Here is a 12,808-nt window from a genome sequence, read left to right on the forward strand (position 1 = left end):
TTGAAACAGTTTGACAGGTGTGCCCTTTGCCTCCAATGGAAGGTAAATATGTGATCAGGTATTAAATTATGTTTTTCACAAGTAAGTATGTAAAATACAGGTGTAATTTAGCAAATGTTACGAACCACATATGTTAAGCGATATTTTAATGCTGTGAAGTAATACAAATATTATTTATATATATATATATATATATATATATATATATATATATATATATATATATATATATAGATGCATGCCATACTGTAGCAATGCAACTTGTATCATTTTATATTATTACCCTCACCGGTTTCCTCGTTACAATACCACTATAGAGGCAGAATTGCCAGGTGCATCTTTGGGCCAACCTACTATAACTGGCCGGCTTTTGTGAACAGCCGTGTAAACAAGCCCCCGCCGTTAAAAGTGCTGTCGATTCCATTCATTCCCTCCAAGTTCAGCTGCTGTGTCTAGTCTCCCCTCCCCCGCATTGCCCTTCTCTTGTGCATGACTCACACCAACCCCGCCACAAAACACTCACTTGGACGCAGGCGCACTGTGTGCTTTACATAAATCTCACTGCGCCATAAGACCCGCAAAACTGAATTATACAACAGCACAAAAATAAAAAAGATAAACGAATACTCAACATAAAAAAACATTCCTGGCTAACCGAAAGATAATGTTAAGAGCAAATCATTCAAAGTATCACGTTCAATATACCCCCTTTTCGGTCCGGTTCTCCCATAGCCCTCTACGATGTCACTTGCTTTCCCCTCCAATGCGACTCAAGAATATCCCAGTCGCTACAGAAGGGGAAAGCGGAAAGGATGACTCAGCAGCGAGCGTCACCCATCCTCCCTTGCACGTCTAAATAACGAAACCTTTGCTGCTATTTAACGTCATTCGACAACTGAAATGTAACCCTAATCCCAGTGCGAGTCTAAAACCATAATTTCCAAACGCAATAACTTGAATTCATTTTATTAAAATTGACAGAATTAAAAAGGTGAGATGTATGCACATTTTATGTAGGTAGCCAATGTTTTTTTTTTTTTTTTTTTTTTTTTGTCGTTTAGGACCTTCGTGGTAGTTGAAACACATGACAACGTGTCAGCCAATAGATGAGGTGGTTGAATATTCGCATGTTTTTTTTCGTTAGAGACGACACAGAAGGGGAATGTTTTCAAAACCATCTGAGAGCAGGAAGGAAACGATATACTGCTTGGGAGTTCGTTTTAATATTAAATATTGATATTTATTGTTGCCACTAGAGCGCACAGGTGTATGATCGTATGTACAGTAAATTAATACGCGGGATCCAAATCACTTCACACAGGTAAGTGAAAAATAAGCGGATTGATATACCTCTTCATGTACAAAATATAGCTTGCTAGTACTAGTTGTGTGGGAATAACTGAATAATCTGCAGCGTGGCATTAAAAAAAAGGGTACCTTTATTTTGTAGTGTGGGGAGCACTAAAAATGTATTTGTTAGGTTATAATGTGTTTGTGCAGGAAATGGACGATGTAGTTCACATGGTATACAAAATAACCCCGAAGATTGTGATGCAGTGCGAGTCCAACACTGACAGTGACACTGTGACAGTGTCTCTGACAACACAGCAGGCTATGTGTGTTCGGTCTAGGGATGCCAAGCTGCGGCTCAGTGTCCGCTCAGACATAATAAGTACGCTTGAAGCACAAAGACACGTTTATTTTATATTTTTCTTCTACTCATTTGACGCTGTTGATACTGTATTGGCCTACCCATATACTGGAGAATTGCATATCCAAAATCTAGATAAAACGTTGTTCTACTGAAATGGTTGTTTCCAGTAGTGTTCCACGTTTACCCAGTCACGGTGTTTTATTGTTGGACTGAGCGAAGTGTAGGTAAAAAAAAGGAGGTGTGTACCACTACTGCACGTTTTAAAATGTAGCACCGTACAATGTTTTTTTTTCGTTTAGGGAAGTACAGTGAAATAAAAATGATGAGGAAATTCTATCTATTGCTCACAATAAATACATATATACATATAATTTGTTGATGGGTATTTAAAGCACACAAACCGTGAAAGCGTTGTCTAGTTTAGTGATAATAGTGAACAGACGGTGGCGCATATTGTTCACTCCTTTATTAAACTACTAGTCGAAGTGATATATTATATATATATATATATATATATATATATATATATATATATATATATATATATATTAGTACTGTGCAAAAGTTTTAGGCAGGTGTGAAAAAATGTTGTAAAGTAAGAATGCTTTCAAAAATAGACATGTTAATAGTTTATATTTATCAATTAACAAAATGCAAAGTGAGTGAACAGAAGAAAAATCTACATCAAATCAATATTTGGTGTGACCACCCTTTGCCTTCAAAACAGCATCAATTCTTCTAGGTACACTTGCACACAGTTTTTGAAGGAACTCGGCAGGTAGGTTGGCCCAAACATCTTGGAGAACTAACCACGGTTCTTCTGTGGATTTAGGCAGCCTCAGTTGCTTCTCTCTCTTCATGTAATCCCAGACAGACTCGATGATGTTGAGATCAGGGCTCTGTGGGGGTCATACCATCACTTCCAGGACTCCTTGTTCTTCTTTACGCTGAAGATAGTTCTTAATGATTTTCGCTGTATGTTTGGGGTTGTTGTCATGCTGCAGAATAAATTTGGGGCCAATCAGATGCCTCCCTGATTGGTATTGCATGATGGATAAGTATCTGCCTGTACTTCTCAGCATTGAGGAGACCATTAATTCTGACCAAATCCCCAACTCCATTTGCAGAAATGCAGCCCCAAACTTGCAAGGAACCTCCACCATGCTTCACTGTTGCCTGCAGACACTCATTCGTGTACCGCTCTCCAGCCCTTCGGTGAACAAACTGCCTTCTGCTACAGCCAAATATTTCACATTTTGACTCATCAGTCCAGAGCACCTGCTGCCATTTTTCTGCACCCCAGTTCCTGTGTTTTCGTGCATAGTTGAGTCGCTTGGCCTTGTTTCCATGTCGGAGGTATGGCTTTTTGGCCGCAAGTCTTCCACGAAGGCCACTTCTGACCAGACTTCTCCGGACAGTAGATGGGTGTACCAGGGTCCCACTGTTTTCTGCAAATTCTGAGCTGATGGCACTGCTGCACATCTTCCGATTGCGAAGGGAACTAAGCATGATGTGTCTTTCATCTGCTGCAGTAAGTTTCCTTGGCCGACCACTGCGTCTACGGTCCTCAACGTTGCCCGTTTCTTTGTGCTTCTTCAAAAGAGCTTGGACAGCACATCTGGAAACCCCTGTCTGCCTTGAAATTTCTGCCTGGGAGAGACCTTGCTGATGCAGTATAACTACCTTGTGTCTTGTTGCTGTGCTCAGTCTTGCCATGGTATATGACTTTTGACAGTAAACTGTCTTCAGCAACCTCACCTTGTCAGCTGAATTTGGATGTTCTTCACCCAGTTTTATTCCTCCTACACAGCTGTTTCTGTTTCAGTTAATGATTGTGTTTCGACCTACATATTGAATTGATGATTATTAGCACCTGTTTGGTATAATTGTTTAATCATCCACCTGACTATATGCCTACAAAATCCCTGACTTTGTGCAAGTGTACCTAGAAGAATTGATGCTGTTTTGAAGGCAAAGGGTGGTCACACCAAATATGGATTTGATTTAGATTTTTTCTTCTGTTCACTCACTTTGCATTTAGTTAATTGATAAATATAATCTATTAACATGTCTATTTTTGAAAGCATTCTTACTTTACAACATTTTTTCACACCTGTTAAAACTTTTGCACAGTACTAATATATATATATATATATATATATATATATATATATATAGTGTGTGTGTGTGTGTGTATATATATATATATATATATATATATATATATATATATATATATATATACAGTGCCTTGCAAAAGTATTCAGACCCCTGACCAATTCTCTCATATTACTGAATTACAAATGGCACATTGAAATTTCCTTCTGTTTGATATTTTATTTTAAAACACTGAAACTCAAAATCAATTATTGTAAGGTGACATTGGTTTTATGTTGGGAAATATTTTAAAAAAAAATAAAAAACTAAAATATCTTGCTTGCATAAGTATTCAACCCCCACACATTAATATTTGTTATAGCTACCTTTCTCTGCAATAACAGCTTTAAGTCTTTTGGGGTAAGTATGTACCAGCTTTGCACACAGTGTCGGAGTGATTTTGGCCCATTCTTCTTGGCAGATTTGCTCCAGGTTGTTCAGGTTGGTTGGACGACGCTTGTGGACCGCAATTTTCAAATAGTGCCACAGATTCTCAATGGGATTGAGATCAGGACTTTGACTGCGGCACTGTAGGACATTCACCTTTTTGTTCTTGAGCCACTCCAATGTTGCTTTGGCCTTGTGCTTGGGATCATTGTCCTGCTGAAAGGTGAATTTCCTCCCAAGCTTCAGTTTTTTTAGCAGACTGAAGCACGTTCTCTTGCAGTATTTCCCTGTATTTTGCTCCATCCATTCTTCCTTCAATTTTAACAAGATGCTCAGTCCCTGCTGATGAGAAGCATCCCCACAGCATGATGCTGCCACCACCATACTTCACTGTAGGGATGGTGTGTCTTGAGGCATGGGCAGTGTTAGGTTTCCGCCACACATAGCGCTTTGAGTTTTGGCCAAAAAGCTCTATCTTGGTCTCATCTGACCACAAAACCTTTTCCCACATCGCAGCTGGGTCACTCTCATGCTTTCTGGCAAACTCCAGACGTGCTTTCAGATGGTACTTTTTGAGCAACGGCTTCTTTCTTGCCACTCTCCCTTACAAGCCAGTGTTATGCAGAGCTCTTGATATGGTTGACTGATGCATCATTACTCCACTCCCAGCCACTGAACTCTGTAGCTCCTTCAAAGTGATTGTAGACCTCTCTGTGGCTTCTCTCACAAGTCTCCTTCTTGTTTGAGCGCTGAGTTTTGAGGGACTGCCTTTTCTTGGCAGCGCCTGGGTGGTGTGATGCAGCTTCCTCTTCCTGATTATTGATCCAACTGTGCTCACTGGGATATCCAAACACTTTCCCTAATCTATGCATTTGTATTACTTTATCTCTAACTTCTGTAGAATGCTCTTTGGTCTTCATTTTCCTTCAGATTCACAGCCTGACCAATGATCCTTCAACAGTGGGGTTTTTATCCAGAAAATGTGACAGCAACTTTAATGGTTCACAGGTGGAGGCCAATGGCAAGGTAATTGTGTCCTCGTTAGGGCAATTTCTTTCATCGGTGTAAACTGGGAGCTTCCACAGCACAGGGGTTGAATACTTATGCAAGCAAGATATTTCAGTTTTTTATTTTTCTTAAATATTTCCCAACATAAAACCAATGTCACCTTACAATAATTGATTTTGAGTTTCAGTGTTTTAAAATAAAATATCAAACAGAATGAAATTTCAATGTACCATTTGTAATTCAGTAATATGAGAGAATTGGTCAGGGGTCTGAATACTTTCGCAAGGCACTGTTTGTATGTGTATATATATATATATATATATATATATATATATATATATATATATATATATATATATAAATTATTGCCATCCACTCGACCATTATTTTGTAACTACACTAGTAGCCAATGTCAGTTTAATAGTTCTTAAAATAGCGGAGCAAAATGCACCGTTGCAAACTGTCCCTTCTTTTAGTGGTTTTGGTTTCGTTCTCTGGTAAAATGTATTGTATGCACAAATAAAAACACAGAGGCTAATCCTTTTTAAACAACGTCTTATTGCATATCTTTTTCAACCCCTTGTAAGCTTGGTTGATGGCACACAGGCCTTTTCTTAAAACTTATCATTCATTTATCGTTTTACAAAAAAATACATTACATTTAAAGGGTTAGAAACTAATACAATTGTAGTACATTTTGAAACTTGCTAGTCCTTATGTGAAGTTTCTGAGTCAGAATCAACAACCAATGTTGGGGTCCCTTAATATTAGACTTAAATTGTATTTTCCTAAAAAAAAAAATGAACACTCCACACACACACACACACACACACACACACACTTTAAGCACGCCTATTGTAAAAACAAAATAATAATAATATTATTATTATTATTATTATTATTATTATTATTATTATTATTATTATTATTATTATTATTAAGATATTTGGGTTTAAAACGTAGAAAAGGCCTGGAACAGAAACATGGTTTAACAGGTGTTGATGTATCAATGTAAGATGTAATAGGATACTTGATGAAAGAGACCGGGGTTGTACTTGCATACAGTTCAGTTAATGGCTGCGTTTACAAAAAATGAGCCACAATAGTCTCATTGCAAAACTTTTTGTTCCCTATACATGGGGGTTCTCAACTGGGGGTCCGCGGGCCACTAGGGTGCCTTGAGGAGGTTTCAAGGGGTCCTCCGAAAATAAACCAGAGAATGAGAAACCTGTTACCTTCAGCATGTCATAAGCATGCGCAGAAATTAACGCGCTCTCGGGTTACGTAACGTATGGTGTAATAGAGCTATTTCAGCGGGAGCACGACAGAATACAAAGCAGAGTAAAAATCGTTGGAAACACACACAATAAAGACCGTATCAAAATTTGACTTCAGTGACGGTTAAACGCGTGTGACGCATATCTGATTATTTCATTTTGGCCTGTTCCAACCCTTGTCCGTTTTTCAGGGAAGACATCGCAGGTTTCTGGTGAAAATCGCTGATGTCGCAGACCTGCGAAAGTTTTATGAAAACCTTTTTTTTTTTATTTGCGAAATGCTAACAATTTGCGAATCATCGCACATTACTTTTGTGAAATGGGCCCCTGGTTACTTAAAGTGCGCTGCCTCTTTTATCTCCTATTCTTTGTGTTAGCAAATTATCGTCTTTTTTATTTATTTATTTATTTTTTTGTGGTGGGGGGGTTGCAACCCGGTATGAAAATCCACATTTTTGTAAAACTATGTTTCACACTTCAGAGATACAATGCGCTATTAATTGTATTCATTGGCGTTGTTTAAATGTCAGCTTTTGGTATTGTAAAGTAAATCTACTTTTTAGACATCAAAACAGTATAAAAACGTCAAAACACAAAATAGCCATTTCCCCACACTACGTTTCTTTGAAACGGACCATATGAAATTGTTGTTCTCGTATTTGACACTAAATCGTGTAATACGAATACATTAGTAATAACACATAGTTAAGCAATCATCCCATAAATCTATATAGTTTAAAATACTTTAATATTTTACACTGATTAAAGATAGACCTACCAAATAAGTTGTTGTGTTCAGCAATTGGGCTTTTTCAAAAAAGAAATACATAATTGAAGAAAAATGTAATGTGAGGAAATGGCCGTTTTTATACTGTTTTGATGTCTAAAAAGTACATTTTGCTTATACCGAAAGTTCACAGTTAAACCACGACGATGAATAAATTAATAGCATAAGTAATCACATGGACAAAATTCAATGAAACACTGATGCATTCTCATATTTCAAAATAATGCTAAATTTCGCCTGACAATGGCAGATAAAAGGAGGTGTCAGTTCTGAGTGTTTTGTAAGCATTATGAATGTGTGTTTACAACTGCTACATCCCATTAAATGTTAAGTAAGTGTTAAGGTTTTATCAGTATGCACATTTTGCAGAGGAGTTGTTAAAATTACTAACAGAAAAATAGTTGGTAAGTCCACATACCTAATGTGTACAGTAACCACTGGGGAATTGATCATACACTGTTTTAGAACATAAAAATAGCTGTTTCCATGAGTACTTTAATACCAAAACATATATAGCCACCATGTTTATGGAAATTGACCTTAAACAGGCTCTAAGAAGCCTGTGTGCTTGAAACAGTGTGACCAATAGAAGTCCAGTATTGTCATGATCGCTCTGTAAGACAGCCTATGGCAAAGTGGCTGCTGATTATAAACAGGTGCAGAGGTGCTGCAGTGCAGGAATAATCACAGACAATTGTAATCCGGTTTGGAAAGATTTATTTTGTTTTATAATCTGGGTCTGGTGACCAAATAATAAGCTCCGGTAATACACAGCAATATGTAAACATAAATAATAAAGACAAGTTATCTGCCCCACAATAATATTTGCCATAATCACCCGTCCAGTTGCGTGCAGTAGTGCGTGTAGTGGGTAATAACAATGTATTATAGTTCGTGACAGTTTTAGTGCAATGGTGATCCGGTTTTGTGCTGGCCCCAGACGACAGCTCCGGATTCGTGTTTAGCAGTCTAGCGATAACAAAAACACAGACAGTTACTAAACACACGAACAAACAAACAAAACACTCACAAATATTTTTCAGTACGCTTTCTCTGCTTCTCACACGGTCCTTCAAGTCTCTCAATAAAAACCAAGCGAAGGAAAAGATTTTTGATTCTCCAGCCCCTTTATGCTATCATGCATGATCCCTTGGTAAATGATTGTAGCTGACTCTATTGTCTGCAGCTGCTACCTCGTTTACCTTCCGGGTCAATACGTTCCTGCAACAGAGTCTCGCCTTCTTCCAGACTGACCGACTTCCCGACCCAGGAAATGAACTGTCGGACCAACCTGTCCAAAGCCTTTCCCTTTCGCTACTTGGTGCGCTCACAGGTTGGGAGGGAGATTTACAACCAGAACTCATTATATTTCTGTCACATAGCCCTTGTGATCTTTTCTTCCTAAATTAACCCATCAAAATCCAGTGTGATATATTAAAGGTATGTAGACAATAAAAACTGTTTGTGAAAATCAGTAAATCCAATAACCTAACCTTAAATGCCATGATAGACAGTTTATTAAAGATTGGCCCTGAAACTAAAGTAGCCTTATTTTTTTTTTTAAATAGCTTGTATATTGGTTTTGCTTCCAAATACATTAATGTAAAAAAGTGATGACTGTTACCTTATGTACAGTACATTATTTCAAGATCTGAAAATGTGTAAAAATAATTGACAGTACACTTTTATTGAAAACCTGAATGTGTTTCCCAGACAGCTGTCTTGACATTTCTGTGATCCATTCTCTAGTTACTGCATGCAGTATATTCACAATTGACCATTGAGATGTTGGGAACCAATGAAGTACAGGAAGCTTGATAACGTGAACTTCAGCTGTGCAGCATAATTGCTATGCATATTCTTTACATATTACATTTAAATATCATACATAATTCATATTTTTTTCACTGGGTAAAACACTCGGTCACAGCTTATTTCGAGTAATGGCTGTGTCTTTATCTTATAAGGATAATATTGGATGCAAAATCCTCCAGCCCAGCAAAAGGATTTTAGGGCTTCATTGTGCATACATATAGATTTAGTTCAGATCAGGGAATCTTATTAGGCTATACTGCCCAATTAATTTCATTTTCTGACCCATAGTGGTTTACAGCCCTTTGATTGTGCTTTTGCTGTTTAGTCAAGTGTTTCCAGTGTGTTGAGACAAAACCTTTTTAAAGTAGGCGTAGCTAACAAAGTAGTTCCGTAAATCTTCTCCACCATGAACATCTATTCATTAAATAAGTCTCAAATGTGCAGTTTAGAAAGAAGCACATGTTTTAGCAAACATGTAGTTTCTTTATAAAACATGATATTGGCTACTACACCAGGTCAAAGAAATGTATATTGCCAGCCATGCTTTAAACCCTGGTGCACTTCCTTGCTCGGTTGTCCCCACCCCTTTCACTGGCTTCTTTCTTGTCAATAACCAATTGTTTCCCATCTTGACAACATGCTTCAAACCACATGCTTTGACCCTGCTGGGGTGAAATCAACGAGGAAGTCTAGTATAAGATCAGATGTCTCTTTTAAAATAAAAATGTGTTAGCTATAACATGTGTTTCTTTAAAATTGATCATTTGAGAGCTATGTATCAAATGGTAGTGTAAAATGGGTATGATTTATGGGTAGGTTATTCTATGACTCAAGGGACCTTACAATACTTCCTGAAAGTTTTGTTGAAAAATATTGATGTTTAGGCAAATTACAAGACATTGTTTCACCTGAGTGATTGCAGTGACATAATACACGTTTATTCTCAGGGTCTTTATAAGCAATAATGGACACTACTATCGATTCTGTTTTCTCAAAATAAATATAAATCATTCATTCCATTATTATCAGTAATAAGGACAAAAAAAATACCTGATACATTTAGATCATGAAATAGTATCTGCTTATATCCACTCGTTTCTTGTTATTTATAAATGTTGTAATATATATATATATAATATTAAAACACATGAGAGAATAAATGTTCTAATCTAACTGTCAAATACATCGGATTTACAACGTTTGCTCTGCCAAAAATTTCTCCACCCTTTAGACACTAAATGCCCCTCTGTGACGTCACACAAAGAAAAAAAAATATCAGGGAGTGAACGTCAGTCCCTCCCCTGTCCAGTGATATGTGTTTCAAGCCTGTACTGCAAAGTACAGTGGACCTGTATGTCATCAAAACGAAGTGCTTTTTGTATCGTGTTTACACGATCGCAGTCCTAGAAGCCCACTTCAGTATGGTCGTATTAACACGATCCTGGTCCTTAAAGGCTAAAAGAAGATGCTTAATGGGATACCAGTGCTCTGAATATTCTCTTGTGCTCATTGGTCACTGCATTGTTGAAGGATTTCCTTCAGGGTCACTGAAGGACCCAGGGGGTTTCCATAGTTTGTTTATTGTTTCAAGTTTAACTTTCAGTTTTAAAAAAAATAAAATAAAATAACTGTTTACCAGTCCCTGATTGTCAAAATTTACCAAGCAACTAAAAATTACAGGTTTTTAATTGTGGTAGTTATTCTTCCCCTGTCAAAATAAACAAATTATAAAATATCCTAATTCTGCACTTGCCAAGTATTATTATTATTATTTTTTTTTAACTATATATCTTTGTATTCCTGTTGAAATGCTTCTTACTTTCCAAAGTTTGTTTTTAAATTGTTTACATTTTCGCTACACTTTTGTTACCTCTGGGCTCTTGGGGAGAATCTAAAATACAATGTGATGAGCCCCCTCTGCCTCCCCTCAACAAACTTTATTGAAAGTATAAAAATTATACAAGAGCAATGAAAAGTTAAACAGTGGTCAACACTTGTTTTCCTTGAATAACTGTTAGCTATTATAAAACATAAGAAAAGTCAAGACATTTTGTGTTTCTTTTTCTTTTTTTTATAATGTAAAAGCTCATTTTTAGGCAGGCTAATCACTACTGTTCAAACCAAAACATTTGTATGTGGTTGAAAAAACCATAAAAGGGGAGAATTCAGCTGTTGTTTTGATGAATTGTATGACCACAGTGCGTGACGTACAGTCCTTGAGTACTGTAGGTCTAAAACCAACACGTGAGCATCAGTAAACTGTCATTTTGCAAGTCAATAGTTTTTTTCTTTTTTTTCTGAAAGACATTTTATTTTGTAATTTTTTGTGGTGGATAAATGTACAATGTTACTGACTGTTCTTGTCAGTGCTTCTGGGGTCTGCCCTGTTCTGGAGGTATTGCCCTGAAGCTTATTCTGTTGTTACCATGGTCACTTGTCCTTATTATATCACAGACAGAGGGATTACGGACCCTGTAAGTAGCAATAAGCAGTTTACAGAAATTGCAGCTACAGTAGTAGGATGTACGTTATTGTTCTGAACAATTGCTTGCTAGTTTTTCAGTGATACATTATATGTCTGGTAGTAAACGAGATGCATTCAATAAGCAGAGCACTCTCGCGTGGCTCCCCGTAACGGACATTGGCAGTTATAAAGGGTCTGTTAGGAGCTAGCAGTTCCAAAATGGCAGGCAAGATATATCGCCGTGTATTACAGTTGCTTTAAGCAAGTTTTTCAATTTTTCGTAATTTCTTTTTTTAATTACTACTGTATTTTTGTAATGTAGAGTTACTGACTTTTTTTTTTTGGTTTACCATCGTGAGGCGGATTTGTCAAGTTTATAAATAGTCCATGTTTCTTTTCCAGTACAATAGTCACTTAAAAAAATATATCATAATCAGTTTTAAAAAGCCAAAGTGACACCAAAAATATTACTTACCACACGTGTTGGTCAAACAAGTCCATATTTAGGAGGCTGTGTGGTCCAGTGGTTAAAGAAAAGGGCTTGTAACCAGGAGGTCCCCGGTTCCAATCCCACCTCAGCCACTGACTCATTGTGTGACCCTGAGCAAGTCACTTAACCTCCTTGTGCTCCGTCTTTCAGGTGAGACATAATTGTAAGTGACTCTGCAGCTGATGCATAGTTCACACACCCTAGTCTCTGTAAGTCGCCTTGGATAAAGGCATCTGCTAATAAACAAATAATAATAATAATTTGGGAAAAATCAATTTGCAGCCACCAGACTGATAATGCAGGTCGGCCATTTTAAACCTCCTGCGAGGCAGCTCGGAGCTTGACTCGCTACTGTTAGGAAACACTCGCGGCGTGTGCATCGTTCAGTAGGTAAAACCACGCCCCGTGGCGCTGTGCTCATTGAGCACACTCCAGTTCTCTATCCTATTGTAGCAACAGGGTTTTTCATAGCTTATTTGACCTTTTATTACCCTGCACTGGAGATGCAAAGCCCTTCAGGAGTATACTGTATATAGTGGTTAAATTTGATAGGAAAAAAACAAAACAAAGAAAAAAAAACAATGGATAGCTCGCAAGGTTTAACATGTCACTACAGTAGTCCATATATCTCCAATCTGTATTCTAGTCATTGGCACTACTGTCGCTAAACATAGGATTTATAAATATTTAGGAAAAATAAACATTTTAGTTTTGTTTTTATTTTTTTACTACAGTCGTCTCTGCGTATAGGAACACCTCCTAAGAGAAC

At 37.3% G+C, this 12,808-nt stretch overlaps 1 protein-coding gene across 3 annotated transcripts in view; it reads left to right on the plus strand.

The window, feature by feature from the left end:
- Positions 1–1,070: 1,070 nt before the first annotated feature.
- The window catches only part of LOC117394183 (ankyrin repeat domain-containing protein 12-like), a 63,693-nt gene continuing 51,955 nt past the window's right edge, over positions 1,071–12,808 (plus strand). For all 3 annotated transcript variants that reach the window (XM_059015638.1, XM_033992242.3, XM_033992245.3), the window contains exon 1: positions 1,071–1,321. The gene's annotated coding sequence lies outside the window, so the exon portion shown is untranslated. The remainder of the gene's footprint in view (positions 1,322–12,808) is intronic.

The sequence above is a fragment of the Acipenser ruthenus genome, chromosome 3 (assembly GCF_902713425.1).
Source record: "Acipenser ruthenus chromosome 3, fAciRut3.2 maternal haplotype, whole genome shotgun sequence".
NCBI classification, from domain to species: Eukaryota; Metazoa; Chordata; class Actinopteri; order Acipenseriformes; family Acipenseridae; genus Acipenser; species Acipenser ruthenus.